Source organism: Chiloscyllium punctatum, chromosome 12 (genome assembly GCF_047496795.1).
Source record: "Chiloscyllium punctatum isolate Juve2018m chromosome 12, sChiPun1.3, whole genome shotgun sequence".
NCBI lineage: Eukaryota > Metazoa > Chordata > Chondrichthyes > Orectolobiformes > Hemiscylliidae > Chiloscyllium > Chiloscyllium punctatum.
This window is the reverse complement of record NC_092750.1, coordinates 54,604,434-54,629,844: the sequence shown is the minus strand read 5'-3', so window position 1 is coordinate 54,629,844 and position 25,411 is coordinate 54,604,434. Positions and strand designations below refer to the sequence as shown.

The 25,411-nt window shown below is 38.1% G+C and overlaps 1 protein-coding gene across 11 annotated transcripts in view; it reads left to right on the top strand.

The window, feature by feature from the left end:
* LOC140483855 (contactin-4-like) overlaps window positions 1–25,411 on the top strand; it is a 2,466,301-nt gene that overhangs the window by 655,108 nt on the left and 1,785,782 nt on the right. For all 11 annotated transcript variants that reach the window (XM_072582595.1, XM_072582599.1, XM_072582606.1 and 8 more), the window contains one exon: window positions 22,823–22,905. The gene's annotated coding sequence lies outside the window, so the exon portion shown is untranslated. The remainder of the gene's footprint in view (window positions 1–22,822; window positions 22,906–25,411) is intronic.

Here is a 25,411-nt window from a genome sequence, read left to right as displayed (position 1 = left end):
GGGAAGGTAGTTGAGGCATAAAACCTCACTTACTGTTAAATATTACTTGGACATAACATTCAAGGCTGTGGGACAAATGCTGGAAGGTGAGATTTGTGTAGATTTTGAGTAGTTTTGCAGTAGTAGCTATACCTAAGAACCAATGGAATGAAGCTACAACACATGCCATGCATTTGCTGATCTGTAATTGCAACATTCTGTATCCCTCAACCAAACATGTTTGGTTAAATTCTACAATGTTGTCATGTCATGTCAAGTCCTGAACAATGATCAACAATGAAGCCACTAACTGAAGGAGAAAGCTCTACAATCTCAATAAACAGGGAGCCCAAACAATACAAAAGAATTGGCAGAAACATTGACAAACTTCTTGAGCCATAGCCATTCTTCAGGGATGTTGTTCATTCAATGTCATTCACAATTTCTCATACACTGAAGCAGGTTGTGCTCACATACAGCAAGACAAAAACACTATTCAGACTTTGTTCATACAAGTGCCAGGCAAATCCCATCTACTGATGAAACCAAACACCTATAAACATTTTCTCTTCAAATTCAACAACATGAACAAGATTAACTTTCTGCAATCACTATCCTGGGTGGGGGGGTTACTATTGACCATAAATTTAATTTGACCAACCTTTAAATACATTGACTCAAAGGATAAGCACATGGATGATGATGGGATAGTGTAGGGGGATGAGCTTAGAATAGTTCACAGGTCAACACAATATTGAGGGCCGAAGGGCCTGTTCTGCATTATATTGTTCTAGGTTCAAGATCAGATTTGAGATTGAGAGTTGTGCTACTGGTAATTCACCTCCTGATCCCCAATATCCTGTCCACCAACTACAACGAACAAAGTAGGTGGAATAACACAAAAGAGGCTTGCTGCTATCCATGCAAAAGCAGCCTGCTTGATTGACACTCCATTTATCTTAAACATTCACTCCTACACCAACACAGATGTGGCAGCAGCATGAAGACTATCTACAAGATGTCCTGCACTTATTTAACCTAATCTCCTCCCACAAAGCATTCCAAAGCTCTCGTCTCCCCTACCTAAAAGGACAAGAGCAGCAGACCCAGGAATACAGGAACTTGCAAGTTCACCTTCAAGATACAGGCCATACTGACTTTACATCAAGGGTCAAAATATATTATCTTTCCAAGACCCCTCTTGATATTTTCTTGGAAGCTACTCTTTGATTTTTGGGGGTTACTTCTTTCTGACTAACTCATGTTAACCAAAAGACCACAAGACTGAGGAGCAGACCAATCAATTATATATTTTGGTTGTCTTCACAATGGAGGACACAAATAACCAAAAATATTGGAGAGTTTTTTACAGACCAGGCAAGATCCACTCCAAATATTTTAAGAAGGTAGGCAAGACTCTAACTTTTTCTTAATTTAAAGGCAAATGCAAAGTGGATATACAAGGTGTGATGCAGCTGGTCAAACCACTCTGCTTGAAGAAAAACAATCTCTTTACACACAAACAAAAGAAAACAGAATTTAGAATAACTTAACTAATGGAAAGCTTAACTGACCCAATACAGCAATTTAACCAAGGAACTGTTCCAAACCAGTAAATCTCATAAAAACATCTCTTGGCAAAAAATTAAATTGAAATAGATTCTTACAGGCAGGAGGGAACAATATCCAAAGAAATTTCAGAGTGAGAGTCAGTCAGGAATAATTTGCTAAAACTTACAACCTTCCTGGACTCCAGTATCTTGTGAGTGCCACAGCTAAACCAAACCTGAACTGGAAGAACTAACCATTCCCCTGCCATTGTTAAACTCGGCTCTTCCTAGACTCCTCGATATCTCTGCCTTTATGATCTCTCTTAAAAGTAAACACCCAAGGATAAAGTGACAGCATATTACCTAGTGTGAGAGAGAAACTGAAAGAAATAAGTAGGGGAATGGTATTGGGGAAAGTGATAGGACTTTAATCCTCTGATCTGACAGTCTAAATCCCAGAGTACTTAAGGAAGTGGCCCTGGAAGCAGTATATGAATTGATGGTCATGTTCAAGATTCCATTGACTCTGAAACAGTTCCTCTGGCCTGGAGAGTAACCAATGTAACCTCACTATTTATTTAATTAAGAAAGGAGAGAGGAAACAGACTCTCTCTACATACACTAGTTAACCCGATGTTGGAAGTAGGAAAAATGCACAGTCCATTGTAAATTATTTCATAGCAGACCACTTGGAAAACAGTGACAGGATTGGACAGAGTTAGCATGGATTTATGAAAGGGAAGTCATGCTTAACAAACCTATTGGAATTTTCTTTTTGAGCATCAAAGTTGTAGAGTTTGGGTGGAATCAGTGGATGATGGATACTTATACGTTCAGAAGTCGTTTGATGAAGTCCCATGTAAGAGATTAGCATATAATTGTGGGCAGCAAGGTGGGCGGCACAGTGGCTCTGTGGTTCGTACTGCTGCTACATCGTGCCAGGAACCCGGGTTCGATTCCAGGCTCGGTTGGACTTTGCACATTCTCCCTTTGTCTGCGTGGATTTGCTTCAGGTGCTCTAGTGTCCTCCCACAATCTAAAAATGTGTTTATTAGGTAAATTGGCCATGTTAAATTGCCCATAGTGATCAGGAATATGGAGGTTAGGTGCATTTAGTCAGGGATAAATGTGGAGTATAGGGTAGGGGAATGGGTCTGGGTGGGTTCATCTTCAGTATGGATGTGTTGGGTTGAATGACCTGTTTCTGCAGTGTCAGGATGCTTTGATTCTATTCGATAATTTGATATAAACTTTGAGTGCATAGGATTAGGATTTGTGCATGGTGGTAGTATATGGACATGGATAGAGAAATGTTTTGCAATCAGGAAGCAATAAGTAGGAATAGATGGGTCATTTCAGAGCCAGTGACCAATGCTTTGGAACCCAGCTATTTATGATGCACATGAATTATTTAGATGAGGGAACTAAATGTAATATCACCAAGTTTGCAGATGATAGAAAACCGTGTGGGAGGGTGAGCTGTGAAAAGGATGGAGAGATGTTTTAGTGTAAATCTGGCAAATTGAGTGGGTGGGTAAGTGCACGGCAAATGAAGTATAACATGGATAACTCAACAACATCCTTAATAACCATCACTGCTCTCTTTTTAAAGTTAAAACAAAAACACTGTTCCTCCAATTGCAGCCTGCTTCTCTCCCGTGTTTTCTGCTGATTGGTATAGTATCGGGTAATAGGTTTTGAAGGAGTTTGTGGTCATATTGCATTGTGTTCCACCCAAACAGATGATATCATATACTACTTTTTAGGAACAGCATTCCAGGTTTTTGACCCAGGACTTAGAATCCCTACAGTGTGGAAACAGGCCCGACGGCCCAACAAATCCACATTGATCCTCCGAAGAGTAACCCAGCCAGATCTATTCCCTTTATTTCTCTACATTTTCCCTGACTAATGCACATAAACTATGGGCAATTTAGCATAGCCAATCCACTTAACCTGAACATCTTTGGATTGTGGGAGGAAACAGAGCACCCGGAGGAAACCCAGGCAGACACAGGGCGAATATACAAACTCCACACACAGTTGCCCAAGGCTGAAACCAAACCCAGGTCCCTGGTACTGTGAGGCTGCAGCGCTAACCACTGAGCCACCGTGCTACCCCACAGATGAGTGATGTAGTTACAAGTCAGGATGGTGTCTGGTTTGGAGGGGAACTTGCAGGTGGTGGTGTTCTCATGCATCTATTGCCCTTGTCTTTCTTGCAGATAGATGGTATGATATTGAAATATATTGAAGGCACCATGGTAACTTGCTGCAGTGCATCACAGAACTGGTACAATATACTGCCACTGGTGTCCATGGTAAAGAGAGTGAGTGTGGAAACTGGTGCATGGCTGCCACTTAAGTGGTGTGTTTTGACCTAGATAGTGTCAAGCTTCTTCAGTGTTGTTGGAGCTGCATCATACCAGGCAAGTGCAGGGTGTTCCAACATCATTTTGATTTGTGTCTTGAAGATGACAGGCAGGAAATAGGAGACAGACAGAAATCCTAGCCTAGCATGCGAGTCAACAGAGGGACAGATCAATTTGTAGCTCTTTGGGAGCACTTCTTTGGTATAAAATTGGAGAAAAATTACCAAAGTAGGAAGTAGTTTACTGTTCACAACAGGCTTTATATTCCTTGTAAACCTTGGCTGTGGAGCTTGCTATTTGTGGACCTCATTGTTGCTGCTCTGCTTTGTCATTCCTACTCTCCACAACAAAGATGTGTTTGTTCTGTTTTATCCTGTTTTGAACATGACATTTTCATTGTACCCATTCCATTTCTACTTGCTGATTGATACTGAAGGCACATAATAGTTCGCTGGTCCAAGTTGGCTTGACTCTGTCCATGCGATTGACACTTGTATACCTAATGAGGTTCTTTAGACATGACCACACACACCTTCCTCATAAGTTCCCTTCATTAATTCAAGCTGTTCTCCTGTCCTTACAGTTCTGGGTTTCCAAAGATTACATTTCAAGAAAGGTCCACATAATTCCTTGGTTAAAAAAACTCAAGTTCAGTTGGTAATGAGGGTTGGAGTTTACTTGAGCAACTCGAGTTCAAACGAATGTTTGTCCCTAGTTTTATAATGCTGACATAAGCAGTTTAATGGTACTAATGACCCTGTTGTCCCTTTGCCGTCCCCATTGTTTCAAAATGGAATGTTAACATGATTAAACACTAACCATAATTGACTATAATCCCTTTAAATGTTGACTCATTTAGTACAATTCCCTCCTGAGCACAATTCCCTTGGTATTCCCAATCCTGAGAGTGCAATTTATACATATTTATCCCTTTTTTATTTATTACTTTTGTGGTCAATAAAGCTGCCTCACCCAATCAGCAGTCTTATCTCTGTAGTTTTGACGTCACACGTTACAGGCAACAGAACATGATTTTCACAATATAAACTCTCTTGGAGCTTATGCATCTGTGTAAACAATGTGTCGAAAAATGCTTCAAGCATCCTTTTGGAGACCAAATTGGTCTGTGCAGCAAGTTGGTTTAAAAAGCTCAAAGCAGTGTTAGTTCAGCAACAAATGCAAGCAATAGAAGATCCCAGGATTAGTCAAGTGGCATCATGCCACACCCATTCTGAGCAGAAGTTGTCTGTTTTTTTATTTGTCTGCAGTGAGCTACTTGATCTATCGTGGCTGGCAGTGATAATTTACCAGTGAGCCTCCACGTCCTTGTGTAAGGTGCCCCTCGTCACGACCTGGAGACCTCTATTGGAGAGGGTGCATTACCGAGACTTAGATGTATGCAAAATTGTACTTGAGTAGAAAGCACAAAAAGATTGGATCATCTCTCAAATTTGGTTATTTTGGTAGAGTAATGCAATATATTTCAGTGTCTATGATGAGAGGATGTTTTAAAATAGGATTAGATAATATTCAGATGACTTTGTAAATTCTTTTTTAATGTCTAGTTTGTGCTCCTCAAGATGTCTAAAAAATGAGAGGTGGATGAGTGACACTTCAATTATTCTTAAAGTAACAAATTGTAAACACTTTGCCCCTAGTTTTGTTGTCAGATACATTATTCAGTCATGACTGGAGTTTTGAATTGTAACAATTGTCATTCTGTTGATTATGGTTTGGCCTATCATATCCAGAAGTGTCATTCAAAACCAAAATGCTACTTATTTTAGTAATCTTTTGATTTCATTTATATAAAATATCATTTCACATAACATTTCTCAATTAATTGTAATTGCCTCAAGAAAACAGTCAAATCGGATAAATTGTAAGAAAACTTGCCTGTGCTGTTGTAAAGAGGACAAACTTCCTTACACAGAACCTGAATGTGATCATTCATAGTTTGGTGTGTGTCGCTAAAGCATTTAGTAACAGGGAAATAGTGACAAATTTATTTCCGCTCATTACTTGTGGAGAAAGGAAAAACAAAACTCTTCTTTTTTTGATTTTCAACAAGATGGCAATGTCACTTCAATACATATCATTGCAAATTATAATTGTCCTTGATGTTTTCATGTCTATTGAAGACAGTTAGCTGAATGAGGTACAGCAATATTAGTTGGATTTTGCATGCATTCAGGAAAGAAAGCAATAAATGAGATCCACTTTCTGCGAGCACACCTTCCCCAAAACCTTTGTTATCTATTCCCTCAAGGACTATCATTTGACCAGTTGGCTTGTTATCCACATAAAAACTTTGAAGCCAATCAGAGTACTGTCATTGTCTCCTCATCAGAAAGGCATCAGGGCAAATGTGAAAAATAATCCTTGGTGTACAAATTAACAATGGTGCATTGGTTTAGTCATTATCTTGAACTTAATTTAACTTAAAAAAAACTTTAATGTTGAGAAAAACGCAAGCAAAAGAATTGAGTTACAACCAGGATCTTGTGCAAAATCAGCCATGTGTTGAAAGTAACTGCTTGAAGGTAAAGGCTAATTTACACCCCTAATTGATTCACGCTTTGAATCCCAATGTAATGATTGACATGTCTGGGGGCCTAATTCCTCAAGTATTTTTAGCATCATGTGCACTCAGTGGGTTCTGCCGAGATTGAGTTTAGCCCTTCCAAATTCCATTGGAAACTGATTTCCCAAAAATAAGTTATGAATGGGAACCAATTGTTTCCCATAATCTATGATTGTAAAGTTTCTTTAAAAAAATGAATTATCAGACTGTATCACATGAAACTTTCAATGTCAAACTTTCAGAGACTATAATATCAAAAGCTATAAATATTTTCACCTTTTTAACCCCTTTATTGACAGTTATTTCATAATCAATATTTTTGATTTGCTATCTCTGACACATGTCACTACAATGAAATAGAAAATATTCTTCAACTTGTGCAAAGTAATGAACACAGTATAAATATATATTGACCTGTGTGCAGATGAAGTTGTATTATTGACATTCTTTCACTCTTTGAAAGAGTAGACAGCTCACTTTTATCAAGAACTGTACTAAATTAGGGAACCTACTACATTTGAAAAGACCAACAATTTCTTTGATGCAATAGGTTTTATATTTCATACTGAACAATAGACAGAATTTTATTTTGATTTCCACAACCTAATCACTTCTTGATTGTTAGCAGAAACCCTTTAATTTTATAACAGGTTTGTGTTGCCTCCAGTGGGCATTTATAAAAACACGGCCATTTCTTGGCATTAAAGTTCAGTTCTCAGGGTGAAGCAATGAGTTTTCTAACCTCTTGTAAGATTGGGTTACTTCTAGTGTGGAAACAATTTGCCATCATTATCTTTACATTTGAGTTTTCTGTCAACACTGCATTGTTAAACAAAGTGGGTGATATGCTGTGTTTCCAAAGTAATGGTAAGGAAGGTGCCATTGTCCAAAAGGGCCATAGACATCACTCTCTTTTCAAGAAAGACAGCTGGTCACATAGTATTTGAGCAGAACCACAAGAATGACCAAAGTGAGGATGTAGCCCCCATGAGCTGCTATAGTTAATACAGAGATTGAACCTAATTTGTGACTTTATCCTGCACCACACTCTCATCATCTCGCTAACAGACCTCCCAAAATAATATAAGCCTCTATGTTGCAAGGAGAAATGACATGTCGAGAAATGTAGGTTAGAGAATAATGAATCCTGGTAAAGAGTGAAATGTGTGTCTATTCAAAAAGCAATTTCATTCTGTTCATTGACAAATTGGAGTTGCTCAGCAAATTCATTACTAATCAAGCTGTACAGTATAAGCCAAAAACATTTGGTTTAATTCTAAATCTGTGTTAAGTTAGCAGTTCTGGCTCATACAAAATATTTGCAGCAATTGACCTGAGAGCAGACATTTTAGCAAAGTAAAATTACATCAGTATTCCAACCATATATGTTATCTATTGATAACAGTAGGAAATATGTCTGTGTGCTTGTCAGGTGAGGCTTGTTTTTGCTGGGCAAAAATTGATTAATTCAGAAAATGTTTTTTTTAGGTTTAGGTGGATTTTGGACAAGGTTCCATAAGACAACTGGGGCTAAGTGAGATCAACACTGCAAGCTTATCTCCAGGGAAAGAACTGTTTTTTGCTTATAAGTAGAAAAACACAGTAACCTTGTACTTGGTTTAAAACTGGGAGTTGCTGGTGAATTAAAATAAACATGAAGATGCTTGATGTGATTCTAATTAGGTACTTTTAAGTTATCATTTTGCATGTATACAGCCATTATGTAATACAGTTGAAGGAGAAGTTCTTTATTGCAAGAGTACTTAATTAAATAACATAAAATACAATGAAAATCCACATTTTTAAAAAAATTGGACAGGTTTTCTCAGATTTTTGTTCATATTCCACACTTTTTCAGCATTTATGGATGGGCTTCAACTAATGTCTTTAAAACAAAAATCAGACTGCTTTTCTTCAATGCTCCTTCTGTATTGAAGGGGAATTATCTTGTATTTATTTTTGTGTTTTACATAATAAAACATCCCAGGCCGTTATAATGTAAGGTTTGAGACTAAGCCACGCAGGACACTATTTGAGCAGATGACCTAAATTTTGCTCAATGTATTCTGTACAAGGCAGTTACTAGGCTCCAGTCAGAAATAAAGAAGATATGAACTTGATGTTGGCTGTCACCCAAAAAGGAAGGTCTTCATTGCATAACCAGTGGCAGTTTTGACATTCAGCTGGTTTCAGCCCGATATTTGGCAAACCAGGAATCCATTGGGTGGCTTTTGCAATGTCTTCCTTCCCAGGATCGGCGATGAGATTGGTCCTTTAGGTGGCTTCTGTGGAGTCTTTTTCTGCCCAGGATTTCAGTGGCCCAGCATGGATAGCCTGCTTCAGCAACAGCTTCCAGCTCAGTATTCCGGCAGCCCAGCATGGCGGTCTTGCAGCGGTCCTGTCTTTTCCCAAACCCGTGAGTTGCAAATTGAACGAGGATAGACTTTGTCTTAAAATAAGAAACAGTTTTTAACAATTATCTTCTGTTACTAAGGTAGGCATCAAGATATGGCAACTTAAATACTTTTCACTATACTTTTTTTGGAAAAAAATATGAGTGACAATAAATGATGATTCTGTTCTAGTGTTACACTCTGTAAAATTCAAACTAAGTCTGAACAAGCATGCAACCTGACTGATGGCTCAGCAGTGCTCACAAGATACATTGCCTCATATATAATATTACTCCACTTTTACTTTCAAACTTTCCCTTAAATAAACAACAGCACTATTTACATTGTCCCAAACATAATATTTGTACAAGTAGATTTGGTCCGTAGACCTCTGAAATAATGTTGGGGTTGACATGATCTCAAAGGTGAGCGTTTTGTAGTGATTGTCATCACTGTAGTCAGGTGGTGGAATTCAGCAGCCATTCCCATCTGCAGGAAGGCTTTTTGCCTCCCTGTCAGGCCTAAATTTTTGCCTCCCTGTCAGGCCACTGAATAAGTCTTCATTCAAGAGCTGTGGATATTTAACTCCATATGTAACTGAATTAATGATAACTCTGAATCAATGCAAATTCAGATTATCCCATCATGTTTTAAAATGGTACAATCAGGGTTCCCCAATCACTGAATGTTTTGGGTTTGGGTATATTAGCATCTACAACCCTCACGAGTTCTGCCTTTACTTTTGGATCAATGAGATATAGAATAGTCCGGGCCTAAGACCTTTGGGTTGACTATCTTGGTTTAATTTGAGTTTAACCTCAACTGAGTTTAAAGAAAAATGTCAGGGGAACAGCTGAAGCTCGGGGAATGAGATTGGGTTGTTCAGAGTAAAAATAAATCACCATAATATATGAGTGAGTAAGGAGAGTACATTTCATGAACAGGTGTGCATTTTCAACCGTTTTAGCATTCAAATCAAAGTTAATTCTGTGATGTTTCTTGTTTCCACATAAACTTGCTGTCTGTTTAAAGTAGGATTTCAATAGGCTTGAAAGCTCAAATGATTGGTGCAGTTATTCAATAAAAATAAAGCCAGATTGTTGAAATGCAAATGTTTTGGCATCTAAAGCCGAAGTTTTATATATTTTTTCCATTAATTACAAAAATGGAAGCAGTTTAATGAAAATTATAGTCTACATCAAATCAGACAGCATCCATGGAGAGAGAGCAAGCTAACGTTTCACTTCTTCATCAGAAGTCCTCATTTTAATAACTATTTGACCCACATTATTTTGTTCAATCTAAACCTATGGATTTTAGTTCTGCTTTAATGTAGTCTTTCTTGTGAAATATTGTTTTAGTTAAACCCATATATAGAAAAATTCAGGCACTTTGTGGAAAAGAACCAAAAAAATCCTTTTATTGATTGAGTTTCCAATTAAACGTTATTCTTGCTGTGGTATGTTCAATTCTGTGTTACAGCAACATTTCTTGGCAACTTGCCACTGGAAGATCTGAGTGCATTTTATGTAATTTATGGCATTCATCGCTAAATGCACCCATATGAGAAGATTTGACCCAACACATTTTTTCTGCTGTGATGCTCAATTGGCTTCTACATCAGGTTGACAGTCTCGGCACCATAATTATCAAAAATGTTAAGCGTATCAAACCGACAACTGTCAACCATCCACAAACAAAACCCAGAAAAACTTCAGTTGCTCCAGCTCACTCATCTGAGACTGATTACTTTTGATTATGAAAAATCGATAGCAAAACCAGTATTACGCTGTCATTCGCAAATCTCGCACTGCCTGTCTGGAAAGAACTCTACTAGGTCAGTAAACATTTCACGTTTTGAGCAAAAAGACAAGAGTACTTTTCTCCCACAACATTAAGGAGTCACTACCATAATAGCAAATTATCTGAGGAAGTTGAAAGGATAATTTGAGATATTTTTAAATGTGTGTACATAGCAGCAGATTGAGAATCACATGGTGTAACTCAAGAGCTGGAAATCTTTTTACTCATGAAAACCTCAACCTTTCGTGACATGTTGCTATGGGAAGCTCTCCTCACTTCAAATAGTGTGTACTAAAACTTCTTGAACAAATTACAAAATGGTTCCATATCTCATGTGAAAAACAGCCCCCTCTGACCATGAAAGAATCACTCGTTATTTCATTGATGCAGGTTTCATGTCAGTGTAAAATCTGGAATTTTCAATTTAACTTTAATTGTAAACCTTAACTCAATTGTTTAAAGACACTTAAAGTCCTCTCAACAACATTAAATATATTGAAACATTTGAAACTTATGGCAAATGGTGTTTATTTCAAGTTTTATAATTTCTTTAAAAGAGATCATTGAAAGTTCACTCTGGACAATGGCAAATTTTAATCAAGGCATCCAGAAATCATGAGACTCATTAACTGCTTAAATTGCAGTCAATCCTGCTGAAGTGTATTTAACAGTGAGCAATTTGGAGAGTTCTTGTTTTATTTGGTTCAGTTGGAGGAAATCTGCCATGGGTAAATTAAGTGGAGGAAAGTTCACTACAAACAGGCTGGCCAGCTGATCTGTCCCATTTCTGAAAGGAGAACCCCCTACATCAGTTCAAGTTGAAACCTACTTGTTCTTTTGAAAGCATGACTAAAAGAACACCTCAGCATTGTATTCCCTGAGCAAGATGTGTCTGAATACTTCAAAAACCATCATATGTGAATTATTTGCCCATGTGTCAAAACATCAGAGTTGTAGACCCTGGAACATTCAACATTTTTTTTGCCTTCAAGAATAACCCATTGGCCAAAGTGTTATTTTTTTTTTCAGAAAGAATACCTTTCAGAGATGGACTTTCTTTTCTTTTTTCCTGAAGAACGAGCTTATGATTTAACCATGTTCATTGTGCTTTGGGGATAATTAAGGGACGAAATATCTGTACTTCTATATTACTGACTGTGTATGATAATCAATGATTGCCTTTTGAAGTTTTGCCATAAACAAACATGTAATTTTGTTTATTAAGGAATCTTGTCGATCGTTTTGTTTAAGACCTGACAGAGATAAAGCAATCAAAGATCATCTTGATAACTGGGAAAAAAAATTAAAGTTATTTTGATGTGTGACATAGATTGGGGCCCCAGATTCAGTCACTGCAGAAAAGTGGGATATCCAATGATGACACTGTTGATTTGAAAGTACAAGGCAAATGAGTGGGATAGAATAATAGGAAATGTTTGTACATTATCAATGTAAGGCTTTTTGTTCATTATTGTATCACAAAGAATTTGATCAGTTGCTAAGACTGTGTTTTGGTGCTGGTAAATTTATCTTTTAATGATCTGCAAAAGAAAGAGCAATGGGGAATCAAATTGTCTGAGAAATTAACGTTAGAGAGGAAGTCGATGTAATTGAAATCAAATTTTGAGTCAATTGAATTAGTGAGAATTCAATTGCTAATGAAGCAGCTTGAAATTGAAAAGGAAATGGAAATAAACTTGAATTTGAAGGAAAAACAGAGCACTTCGGAAGGAAAAAGAAACAAAAAAACAAATCCGATGAGAAATTGAAAATAAAGGATATACCAACTAAAAAGGCTGCAACTTTAAAAGTAGACCACATGGGGAACATTCTGAAGAAGAAAGATCTGAATTTAGTGCAAAACCCATCAGGGAGCTATTTAGTTTTGTGCAAGCCTCTCAAAATATGAAGAAATGATCACCAAGACATTTGTAACTTATTCTGGGGAAAAAAAAAACTAAGCAGATGGTTTGGCCAAATAAAAATGGACATTGCTCACACAAGGGAACCACTGGGAAGAGATTATGAATTTCATGCCTTGCTTTTTTTCTGTCGTCCCTGTATATCTGAGAATAGAAGGTGGGGAAGTGAAAGGAAGACATGTAGCCAGAGACAAGAAGGAACAATTTGGAAGGCACAAGGATCTGCTCCCCAGGCTAGAGAGCAAAGTATGAGGATTAAATATATCCATTGTCACAATAGGACATGGAAATTGCTGGCATTGGTACAGAAAGTCAGAATGGGTTCGTTTTTCTTAGAGGAGAAGAGATTGAGACGGGACATGATTGAGATTTATAAAATTATAAGGCATAGATAGGGTAGAGACCAAGAAGCTTTTTCCCTCGATAGAGGGATCAAGAACCAGGAGCACAGCTTTCAGACAAGGGCCAGAGGATTAGAAGAGGTGCAAAGCAAATCATTTTCACCTTTTGAGGGCAGTGGGAATCTGGAACACACTGTCTATAAGGGTGATGGAGGCAAAAACCCTCAATGTTTAAGAAATATTTTGTTGTGTTCTTGCAGTGCCAAGGGATACATGGCTGTGGGCCAAGTGCTGGAAGATGGAACTTAAAGAGCAAGGTGGATGTTTTTGACCAGCATGGACACAATGGGCTGAAGGGCATTTTTCTGCTGTTGATCTCTGTGACTCTAAGATGAGTGCAAAGATCAGAGCACTGTCTGAAAGTAAAATGGACCAAGTTGTCGCTGTGACTGCAGGCCTGAGACCAAATACAAATACTGCTGGACTGCAAGGGTTTTATAAAAGGTTGGAGATTCCCTGTGGGTTTGAGAATAATTTTCAAACTTTCTCAAATAAGCAGTTGTCATATGATGTCATATTTACTGATACAGTGGCAACTGTAAATTATTTTGAAGGGGATATTGCTGGTTATTCATGGGGTGTATATGTATTCATAATTTTACACTGGGTCCGTCTAGAATTTGACCTAATGCTGAATACAGTTGGACTTGTCCATGCTTTACGTGCGAATGAAGATGGCTCGTGAGCCCAGGGCAGGACACTGGAAGCACCATTTGAGGAGGCAGTTAGCTGAGTGGTGAGCTCGTGGACTCTGCATTGACTGCTACGTTGGTGGAGGCGATGTCGGCAAGGTGGAGGAGGGATGTTTTGGGCAAATGCTGCAGTGGCAATGGTGGTTCCTCATGGCCATAAACGATTTAGATGCGAGCATAAGAGGTACAGTTAGTAAGTTTGCAGATGACACCAAAATTGCAGGTGTAGTGGACTGTGAAGAAGGTTACCTCCAATTACAACAGGATCTGGGCCAGTGGGCTAAGAAGTGGCAGATGGAGTTTAATTCGGATAAATGTGAGGTGCTGCATTTCAGGAAAGCAAATCTTAGCAGGACTAATACGCTTTATGGCAAGGTCCGAGGGAGTGTTGCTGAACAAAGAGACCTTGGAGTGCAGGTTCATAGCTCCTTGAAAGTGGAGTCGCAGGTAGATAGGATATGTTTTCCTTTATTGGTCAGAGTATTGAGTACAGGAGTTGGGAGGTCATGTTGCGGCTGTACAGGACATTGGTTAGGCCACTGTTGGAATATTGTGTGCAATTCTGGTCTCTTTTCTATTGGAAAGATGTTGTGAAACTTGAAAAGGTTCAGAAAAGATTTACAAGAATGTTTGCCAGGGTTGGAGGATATGAGCTATGGGGAGAGGCTGAACAGGCCGTGACTGTTTTCCCTGGAGTGTCGGAGGATGAGGTTTACAGAGGTTTACAAAATTTGTGAGGTGCATGGGTAGGATAAATAGACAAAGTCTTTTCCCTGGGGTTGAGGAGTCCAGAACTAGAGGGCATAGGTTTGGGGTGAAAGGGGAAAGATATAAAAGAGACCTAAGGGGCAACCTTTTCATACAGAGGGTGGTGCGTGTTTGGAATGAGCTGTCAGAGGAAGTGGTGGAGGCTGGTACAATTGTAACATTTTAAGAGGCATTTGGATGTGTATATGAAAAGGAAGGGTTTGGAGGGATATGGGCCAGATGCTGGTTGGTGGGCCTGATTGGGTTGGGATATCTGGTTGGCATGGACGGGTTGGACCGAAGGGTCTGCTTCCATGCTCTACATCTCTATGACTCTATCTGAATGACAAGCCATAAAAGTAGGGTTTCTTCAAGCATTGAGTTCACATTGGCCCTGAAGCCTTATGCTCAATCTCGTCAAGAGTACAGACAGCCATAAAGCCAAACGTGCTGTGACACCAGTGTCCTATACTGACCACAGAGAAACAGAATACATTAGTAATGCCTCACTTAATTGATCATGGCACATAACTAACCTGCAGATAGTTGTTGGAAAAATAACTTCAGTTCGAAAGTCGGAGGAGTTGTAGACAGTGAGGAAGGATATGGCAGGTTACAGCGGGATATAGAGAAGCTGCAGAGCTGGGCAGAAAGGTGGCAAATGGAGTTCAATGTAGCTAAGTGTGAAGTGATTCACTTTGGTAAGAGTAATAAAAAGATGGATTACTGGGCTAATGGTAGACTACTTGGTAGTGTGGAAGAGCAGAGGGATCTTGGTGTCCATGTACACAGATCTCTGAAAGTTGCCACCCAGGTAAATAGTGCAGTGAAGAAGGCATATGGCGTACTGGCTTTTATTGGTAGAGGAATTGAGTTCCGGAGTCCTGAGGTCATGCTGCAGTTGTATAAGACTCTGGTGCGGCCGCTTCTGGAATATTGTGTGCAGTTTTGGTCGCCATACTATAGGAAGGACGTGGAGGCACTGGAACGGGTGCAGAGGAAGTTTACCAGGATGTTGCCTGGTATGGTAGGAAGATCCTATGAGGAAAGGCTGAGGCACTTGGGGTTGTTTTCAGTGGAGAAAAGAAGGTTTAGGGGTGATTTGATAGAGGTGTACAAGATGATTAGGGGGTTAGATAGGGTTGACAGTGAGAACCTTTTTCCGCGTATGGAGTCAGCTATTACAAGGGGGCATAGCTTTAAATTAAGGGGGGGTAGATATAGGACTGATGTTAGGGGTAGGTTCTTCACTCAGCGAGTCGTAAGATCATGGAATGCCCTGCCAGTAGCAGTAGTGGACTCTCCCTCTTTATGGGTATTTAAGCGGGCATTGGATAGGTATATGGAGGATAGTGGGTTAGTGTAGGTTAGGTGGGCTTTGATCGGCGCAACATCGAGGGCCGAAGGGCCTGTACTGCGCTGTATTGTTCTATGTTCTATGTTCTATGTTCTACAGCAGAATAAGTCAGCTGTGAATTGGGGATTGAACCCAAAGACTTCTGACTTGAGCCAAATATGCTATTACTGATTCGTCCGATAGTTATTTCCATTAATGTAATAATTAATGAAAGTCAGGGTTGAAAAGCATGAGATTAAGTTCTGTAATTATTTGAAGACCATGGCAATTAATATTTTTAATGCCCTCTTGAGCACTACAGGCCATATTAGACATTCGATACTTGACATTACAAGCTATTATATAGTATACTGACAAGGTATGTTTTTAATCAGGCATTATTCATTCTAATTCTGTTTGTTACACCGCAAGGTCAATCCTATAACAATGTGGTGCAGGGAGCGTCTGATTTCTACAATGTATTTTCTTTAAATTATGTTTAGTTGTCACTCTATGTAGCCATTATTATTCTCAAAGCCATTTAAAGCAGATAAGACACACAGAATTGAAAATTTTTAAATCTGAAAAAACTCTCAATTTTTGAATTTACTGATTAAAATATTCATTCAAGGATAAGGTTGCACAAAGGAAACAATTGAATAAATTATTTATATTTCTGGAAATTAAAATAATTGTCTTATCTTGAAAAATATCTTATGTTGGTAGATTGCACTAATATAACCTTGCACTAATATAAAAATTAATCAATTTCTTATCAGTCTGCCACTAGGTGGTGATGACAAGCTTGCACAGAACTCATATTTTATCTATCCACACAAAGGTGTTGTGGAATTTTAAGGGGCAAGATTTGAAGAGCATCAAGAAGTATTCATTTTTGACAGTGCTAACAACACTGTACTGAGAAATACTGACTGTCAGCATTCAAAATTGAGGAGAATGTGATCACCGACTCAATCGATTAAATTATTCTTTATTAAAAATGTTAAGGATTAGATAAGGATGGAGAATGAAAATATTAGATATAATGGAGCTGTTAATTACTTAATTGCATAATTGTTTGGAGGGGCTGAAGAGCCTATTCCTGTTCCTATGTTTCTTTTTATTCAGTTTTCCAAATTCGAAGAAATTGCAAGTGTTTTATTTTCCTTAGATTTGTACGCAAAAAAAAGCAATTTTCGTTTTTTGTTTTAAACCTTTAGTGCAGCCTTACATGCAGCACGAAAGATTGGTTTGATAAGTGTTAGAAATCTATTTCAAATTAATTCAACATTAATTTGTATTTCCATTGCACTTTTACGATAAATTGTCCTAAAACACTTCACAGACACTGGTCATTTAAAAAGTACTGATAGGGATAAGTGAGTGGGCAAAGATGTGAGAAATGGAGTATAATGTGGGGAAACGTGAAATTGCCCATTTTGCAAGCAAAAATGAAAATGAAGCATGTTATCTATATGGTCAGAGCCTACAAAGCTCTAAGATATAAAAGGATCTGAGTGTCCTTGTGCATGAATCACAAAAGGTTAATATGCAGGTACAGCAAGTAATTCAGAAAGGATATGTGAGGAATTGAACACAACAATTAAGGAGATTATGCTTCACTTATACAGGACACTGGTGAAACTGCATGTGGAGTGTTGCACACAATGTTGGTCACCTTACTTAAAGATTGATGTAAAAACATTGTCGCAGTTCAGAGAAAATTTATCAGACTAATGCCTGTAATGGATGGGTTGCCTTCTGAGGAAAGGTTGAATGGGCAAAGTTTGCATCCACTGAAGTTAAGAATAATGTGCAACACAATTGAAATAACATCATGAGTGATCTTGACAGGGTAGTTGTAAAGGTGATGTTTCCTCACATGCAGATAGAACTAGGTGGTTACTCTTTTTAAAACTCAGGGGTTGCCCATTTAAAACAGAGAAGGCTTTTTTTTTCTCTTTCAGTGAGGCACTTCTGTCTTTGAAATTATCTTCCTGAAAAGTTAGTAAAAGCAAAGTTCTTGAGCATTTTGAAGTCCGAGCTAGATAGATGATGTAGCAAGGAGTTGGAAGATTATCAAAGTTAGTCAGGAATGTGAATTTGAGGTTACAACCAGATCAGCTATGATCATATTGGATGGAGGAGCCAAATTGCTTACTCTTGATACTGACTTGTATGCTTGTATATTATGTGAAATATAACACTGAGCCACATGAGTTCATAAGGTAGATAATAGGAAGCTTGATCAAAAAGGATGATAAGTAGTTATTTGAAGGTGAAGAGAGAGGCAGAGATGTTTAAGTCAGGAAATTCCAGTTTAGACCTTGATGTTTTGAAGGAACATTTACCATAATTGCAGTGATTAAAATTCAGGAGGCCGTGAAATTCAGGATTGAAAATACCAAACATAAGGAGTGGCAAGATCACAGAATTTGAAATTAAGTTGTATGCCTTAGAATAGAGATTTTGCATCAGCAGTAGGCAATGCAGGTCATTAAGTATTGGGTGATCAGTTAGTGGTGCTTAGTGATTAATGATGTGAGCACTAGAGTTTTTGATTACTTGACTTCACAGAGGATAACATGTGCAAGGCTCACCAAACAAGAATACACAATGGTGAAGATTTCAGCAGCAGATGGGCTTCAAGCTGGGTAAAGTGGAAGATATGTTACAAAAGTGGGTTTACACAGACTTGATCATGGTATGGATATGTGGTTGGACACTCGCTTCAGGATCAAATATTGTGTCACAGTTGAAAACAGTCTGGTTCAGCCAAATTAATTTCCAGGGAAAGGGATAGAGTTTGTGAATAGAAAAAGGTATTTGTGAAAACAATCAAATACATTAGTTTCAGTCTTGCCAATTTTGAAGTAGACAAGGGGACATCTACACCTACTGAGTACAGGGCTTCTGCTAAACAGTCTGATAATTTGAAAACAGCTATGGGACCAAAAGAGTTGTTGGTGAGTTGGAGCTGAAAGTCATCTGTGTAGAGATAAAAATAACTGGTATTTTTATTTTGGTTGATATCACCAAGACAAAACATTTAAGTGACAAATAGATGAGAAATCAAAGATTCATTTCCTGGGCAATGTGAGAGGTAGACGGGATTGGGAAGAACAGCCATTGAAACTGATATTACTCTGACCTATGCTTAAATAGATAATGTTAAAAACCACACGGCACCAGGTTATAGTTCAACAGGTTTATTTGGAAGTACAAGATTTCAGTGCGCTGCTCCTTCATTAGATAGCTAGTGCAGTAGGATCATCAGGCACAGAATCTATAGCAAAAGATCATTAGTGTCATACACTGATGTGATATACTGGACAAGATCATACATTATCTCAGGAATGTCACTTGAAAGAAGTTCTGAGATTTGCATCATAATGATTCAAAACCTGGAATCCATTCTATAAAATGAAAAACTTAATATCAATCCAGGTTTGTTCAATATATCACATCAGTGTATTACACAATGATCGTTTGCTATAAATTCTGTATCCTATGATCCTACTGCACCAGCTATCTGATGAAGGAGCAATGCTCTGAAAGGTTGTACTTTCAAATAAGCCTGTTGGACTATAACCTGGTGCTGTGTGATTTTTAACTTTGTCCACCCCAGTCCAGCACCAGCACCTCCACAATATAAACAAATAATGGAACTGGGATGAGTAATCCCCTTGTTGGTTAATGTTGGAGTGGCATTGGAGAACAGTGTCATGGTCTGCTTTGTCAAAGACTGCAGATAAATCATGAAGGATGAAGCTTTACATTTTAGTTTTGTCACAGGAACATACTGTTATTGTATGACTAGGATCACAGCTATCAGTAGGAAGGGGGTAATGTTGGGCAGATGTGGGGAATTGTGAATAGACCAATCCAAAACTTGAGCTCTGAATTAGTGAGGGGCAGATTTGGTGATGTCAGGCAAGACTTTGGAAAGCAACAACAGGTTGTAAAATGAATGCAAAGATGTGGGTTTCAAGATTGGCTTATTCAGGAGAGGGTCAGCACCTGAAAAGAGGAAATCATGAACAATAACAGACAACATGGGAGCCTGGAAGGAAAGTTAGGTAGATAGTCAGTCAGTTGATGAGTGGAAGGGAAAGACAGCAGGTGTTAGGTCTCATGGATGAGAAGGTCAAGAGAGGACATGAAAGGAGATCAGAAAAAAAGAAACCATAAAACAGTATAATTTCTTCACTGGGGACCTTCACAGTAAGTCTGACCTGCTGCAGTAGGGGGAGGGAAGAATGTGGCAAAGACCGTTCTGAGATTATATAAATCAAATTGACAGAGAAGTCTTGTCCCGCTCATTGGAGGTGAGGGTGGAAAAGGTGGAACTGACTTAATCGAAGATATATTCTGTTTTTTTTTAATTTGTCTTTGAATTCCAACATAAGCTGAGAATATTAAACAGCTATGACAGACAACCAGGGCCCAATAGCATTTTAGGTATCAGCTGTGCTCATTTGATAGCGCTCATGTTTCTGAGTCAGAAGGTTGTTGATTTCAGGACCTGAGCTCAAAATGAAAGCTGACATCTCGGCGCAGTCTGAAGGTATTTTTCATTTCTGCTGCATGGCCTAATCAAACCATTTCTGACCTTTTGGAATGGACAACCAATTTTCACAGCACTGTTTCAAATAAGAATGGGTCTTGATTCATCTGTTTCTTTTCATTACTTGTCCATCAAATAGCACAGCACAGATTTCTTATCAGGTCATCATCATTCTTCTGTTTGTGGATGCTTGCTGTGTACAAGCTTCAGCCAGAATTTATGCACAGTCACAGTGAGCTTCTAAAATAGTGGTTAGGACCTCAACAAGAGGTCCTGACCCCATTTCCAACAGGTTACTTTTGTGGGTCGGGAAGAGAGATGAGTTGTAATTCACACAGGTGAGAAACCATCATTTGAAGTTGTGCTGTGTTTCAGCAGACCCTAATTTCACTGAAGCAAGGGCCTTAACCACAGTGACGTTATTTCCAAATCCTTTATCAATTCCTAATAATTTTGAACAGCAGATAAAGTCTGTGGATCTATCATGATATGGAATTATTTAAATCTCTTGGGCTTTTGAAAACAATTACAAAGCCCGTCAATGTAATTGAGAGGTAATAAGAATCTATTCAGCAATTCCAATGAAATTTTTGTTGACATTACCCCAAGGGTAATCATTACGCCACTTTTAATACTTGGCTGTTCTTCACAACCTTTCGTAATCTCAGGAGATGCGAATTTTGCAGATTAAGAGGTCTGAGGTTATTAAAGGATGAGTTGTCTTTAATGTGATGTTATGAATATGGTATGTTTGTTTTTATAAATGACTAAGTAATTGTAAATGTTTTGGAAGGCCTCGTGTCTTGAATAAGAGTGTTTATTTTTCTTAAAGGAATGGCTGTAATTGATATTCACACCTGTTTTTTCATTTCAAAATGGCTTCTGAATTTTGCCTATTACAGATAATGGTAAGTTCCTTGTGGATAATGTAAGGCCAGACTGTGGGTTGGAATGAATTAGTATTAAATTGGAATGGGGGATATAAGGGACCATGGTGGTGGGCGAGTAGCAAGGGTTTACATGGAGGTATGAGGTCCATTTGAGGATATAGTATTTGGCTGACCAGGCGAGAGTTGCTGCATGAGTTATGTTTTGGTAGCCTTTCAGGACCTGTCAAGTTTCTTGTGTGCAGAACTGAAGAGATGAAAGTGCTCTGGTTCTGCATTAGATTTGCAAACCAATGATTAGAAGGCAGTGAACTCAGTGGTAAGAGAGAATAAAGAATGTAATTGGAGGTAAAGATAACTGGGATAAGATCTTCCTTAGTGCAGAAGGAAGGAAATGAAGTTATTGAATGAGAAAATTTTCATGGTTCTTGGGTGAGCAATCAAGTTGAGAGTTCTAAATAAGAAAAAGAAGTGGAACATGATGAGATAGTCTAAGATGTGATTTGGTGATACAGACACATAGTTACTCTCGTAGTTGGGGAGATTGATAGATTCTTGTTGTCTAGAGGAATTAAGGGCTACGGGGAGAACGCTGGTAAGTGGAGCTGAAATGCGCATCAGCCATGATTGAATGGTGGAGTGGACTCGATGGGCCGAATGGCCTTACTTCCACTCCTATGTCTTATGGTCTTATGGACGTGGGAAGTGGAAGAGGTTTAATTTAGAGGTCAGGTTTCATCACCCCTCAACTATGTTTCCATCAATCCAATTCTGTTGACACAAGCAACCACCAAGATGGCAATTGTCTTATTCACAGGCAAACAGATATTGTAGAATGAGATGTGGAAAAAGGTGGTGAGTTTAAATTTAAATTAAGTTCTTTATAAGTGCAAGGTGAGGAAAAAAAGTTAACAATGTTCCCCAACTGATGTGGCCTTCTCCTTTTCAACAATTTTTCACTTGAAATTGTAGATGACTAATTGAATGTTTGGCCTGTGACATTGCTGTTCAACAGTACATATGCTTGGGGGCAGTTACCACAACAGCTAAGATTAGAGGATCAGGTCAGTCCAATTGTAGAATAACACTGGGCATCAATGTTTCCAAGCTGAAGTATGATTTATCAAGATTAAAAACACAGGAAATGCACATGCTCTTTGAACTGAAATGATTGTAATTTGGTAATATACTAGTTCAATTTTTATTCTGTAATATCAGTTTTGGCATTGACTTTGGCAAGCTTGATTTGTCATTTGTTGTCACAAAAGCACAAGATCTCTTCGCAGCATCTGGCAATCAGTTCTCATTTCTTGTGCTCTGAGGCATTTTCTGATGACTAAAGTTGTTCACTGCCAGCTTATTGCTACAGAGCCCTCTAGTGATCGAGCAAAAGGAAGAAAAGATAAATATTTTTAAAAAGGATGAACTCTCCTGAGGCATCAGAGGAAGTACCTGCATTGCTGTGACTCGTAAATGACCTTCAAACCACATTCGCTAATAAAATGTAAAAATTAAACAAGAGACAACTTATAATCTATATTTCTATTATTTTTTTTAGTAAAATACGTCTTTTTGTTCTTTCATTACAGTGAAGAGCCAAGAGTACCACACTAAAACAGAACTGCTTTGCCCTTCGATAAGCAATTTGCCACCTCTACCTGAGAGGAGTGGGGTAAGAACTGCCTTTGCAAACTATAATTGTAATGAAAAGCTTGTAATTATGAAGCTTATCAAGAATTGTTTTAAGACAGCTGAGAATTGTTTGTAGAAATGAAGTGTGGTAATAATTTCCACTAAGATTGCACAGCAACATACTTGAATGCGGCATTATAGCAAATAAAACAATCTGGTTATTATCGTATTACTGTTGGTGCAAGGCTACTGAATCAATTTAATGCAGCATTTTGTGACTAATTTGTAGTTCAGATTTTGTTTTTTTTACTGTAAAGACCTTTAAGGCTCACAATGCAATGAAAAACATTTTATAAATCTTGCTTTATCCCATCACTTTTCCATATTGAAATAAAAGGTTGTAACTTTTTTTTAAAGAATATATGTCAAATTGCACTTGTCCTTGTCAAGAAGAAAGGAAAAACGTTAGGTCCAAAACATGTCCAAGTGCTGTTGCATTGCTGCGATGCCCATTGTCCATCTGAAAAATGCAACTTGGTAAAGTGACAAAACAAGTGTACAGTGGTTTAGCATCAGGCTCTCGTGGCATATTAATAGTATCTCTCCTGCTGAGTCAGAAAACCTGGGCTCAAGTCCCACCTGTTCCAGAGGTGCATGGAAGTGTACATATGTATTTGCATGGAAGCGTGCTTGCATGGAAATGTAGATGTGTGCTTGCATGGAAACAGGGTAACATACATGAAATACAGGAGCTCGAATGGACCATTTAGCCCTTCGAGCCTGCTCCGCCATTCAGTCTGATGATGACCAATCATCTGAGTTAGTGCCTTGTTCCGTCGGCTTCCCAGATATGGAAACAAAACATATGGCACAATATATCTGGGTAGGTTGATTTAAAAATATTGACGGTGCTTTACAGTGTGACTTTTTTCTCCTTTTCAAGGGAGCAAAAAAATTACAAGCGTTTGTGGATTTTTAGTTATTTTTAGAGAGAAACTTCTTTATATTTAGTATTATCTCCCTCACTTCTATTTTTTGAAGCTCCTCAGCCTTCATTCAGTATTTTTTTTTTCATTTGGTGCTCTGACTGGCACTGAGAATTTCTGCTTTGAAGTAAACTCACTTCATATCACTTGGCCTCACAGTAACCTGGCACTGCTTTCTGCATGGAGGTCCTGTTATGATAGAGATTAATGATAAACAGTGAAGCAAGCAACTATATAAATGAGTATCATAAAGAGGTTATGTACAATGCTTCATGTTTCGAAGTGATTTAATTTCAAATACATGTGCTCCCAGTTTTCCTTGTCTGTACATTCAGATGACAGGTGCAATCAAGCCTGACAATTCCAGACACGCAACAGTTGCATTTTCCTTTTGCTTAAGTGCCAAGTTTTAACTGTACTTAAATTACGATATAGTGAAGATGTGTTCCCAGAGAACTGAACATAAGTATATGTGCATTCATTTCAAATTAAACTATTTGTCACAATTTCTGTATCTCTCTCCTTTCTCCATAAAATTGTTTGGAATAGATTGTAAATTATCTTAGCATTTTGCATGAAGATAATTTCCAGAAATAGAAATTTTGCTGAAATTTCTCATACATTAAATACAGTTTATTTGCTACATTTTACGAACTTCATGCTTCTGCTGAAATTTTCAATCTGAACCTTTCATGTTTTCTGGGACTCATGAACAATAATTCAAAATTAAGACAGATGAAACGTGGAAAGCATTCAGTTACCAGAAAACTGTTAAATTAATATCATGTTATTCCTTGAAGCATCATGCCATAGTTGTCTGATATATTTTTGGGTGGAAAAAAGAGTAGATAAAACCTTTACCATTAAAAATTTCACCCCATCGATCATTTTATGTTGGAATGGCGATGCATAATGGTAATATCACTGCATTCGTCATTCAGAAACTCAGGTGATAATTTTGGGAATATTGGTGCGAATATTAGTATTTGATTTCAATAAAACCAAAAGCTTATGATGACCAAGAAACTATTGTTGATTCTTGTGAAACTACATTTGTCTCACTTGGTCCTTTTTTTAGAGAAGGGAATTTGCTGTATTACTTGGTTCGCCCTACATGTGACTCCAGATTCACAGCAATGTACAAAAGCAATCCTTAACTGCTCTGTGGGTGATTCGAGCTGAGTAATAAACACTAGAATTGCGAAGAATAACCACTTCCCATGATCAACCTATCAGAAAGGAGTTGTTTGAAAACTAATAATAATGAAATATTATGTCATATGGAGCATCATTTTATGGAATCCTAATGTGTTTGTTGAATTGTAAAGTAATCCAAAATCGTAGGTGACCATTTGGCCTATTATGAATGTGAGAGATTTTTGGAAGAGTTATTTATTTAGATTCCTCAAACTAAATGCCTTGCAACTTTCCTTTTCAAATTGGTTTCTATTCAATCTGAGGGCACAGAACCATCCAGCTCAGTAAAACTCATTTTTAGTCCATCCAAGTGTATATTAAGCTTAGTTACCTTGGGCTATCATCAAGTTTCTCTTATCAACT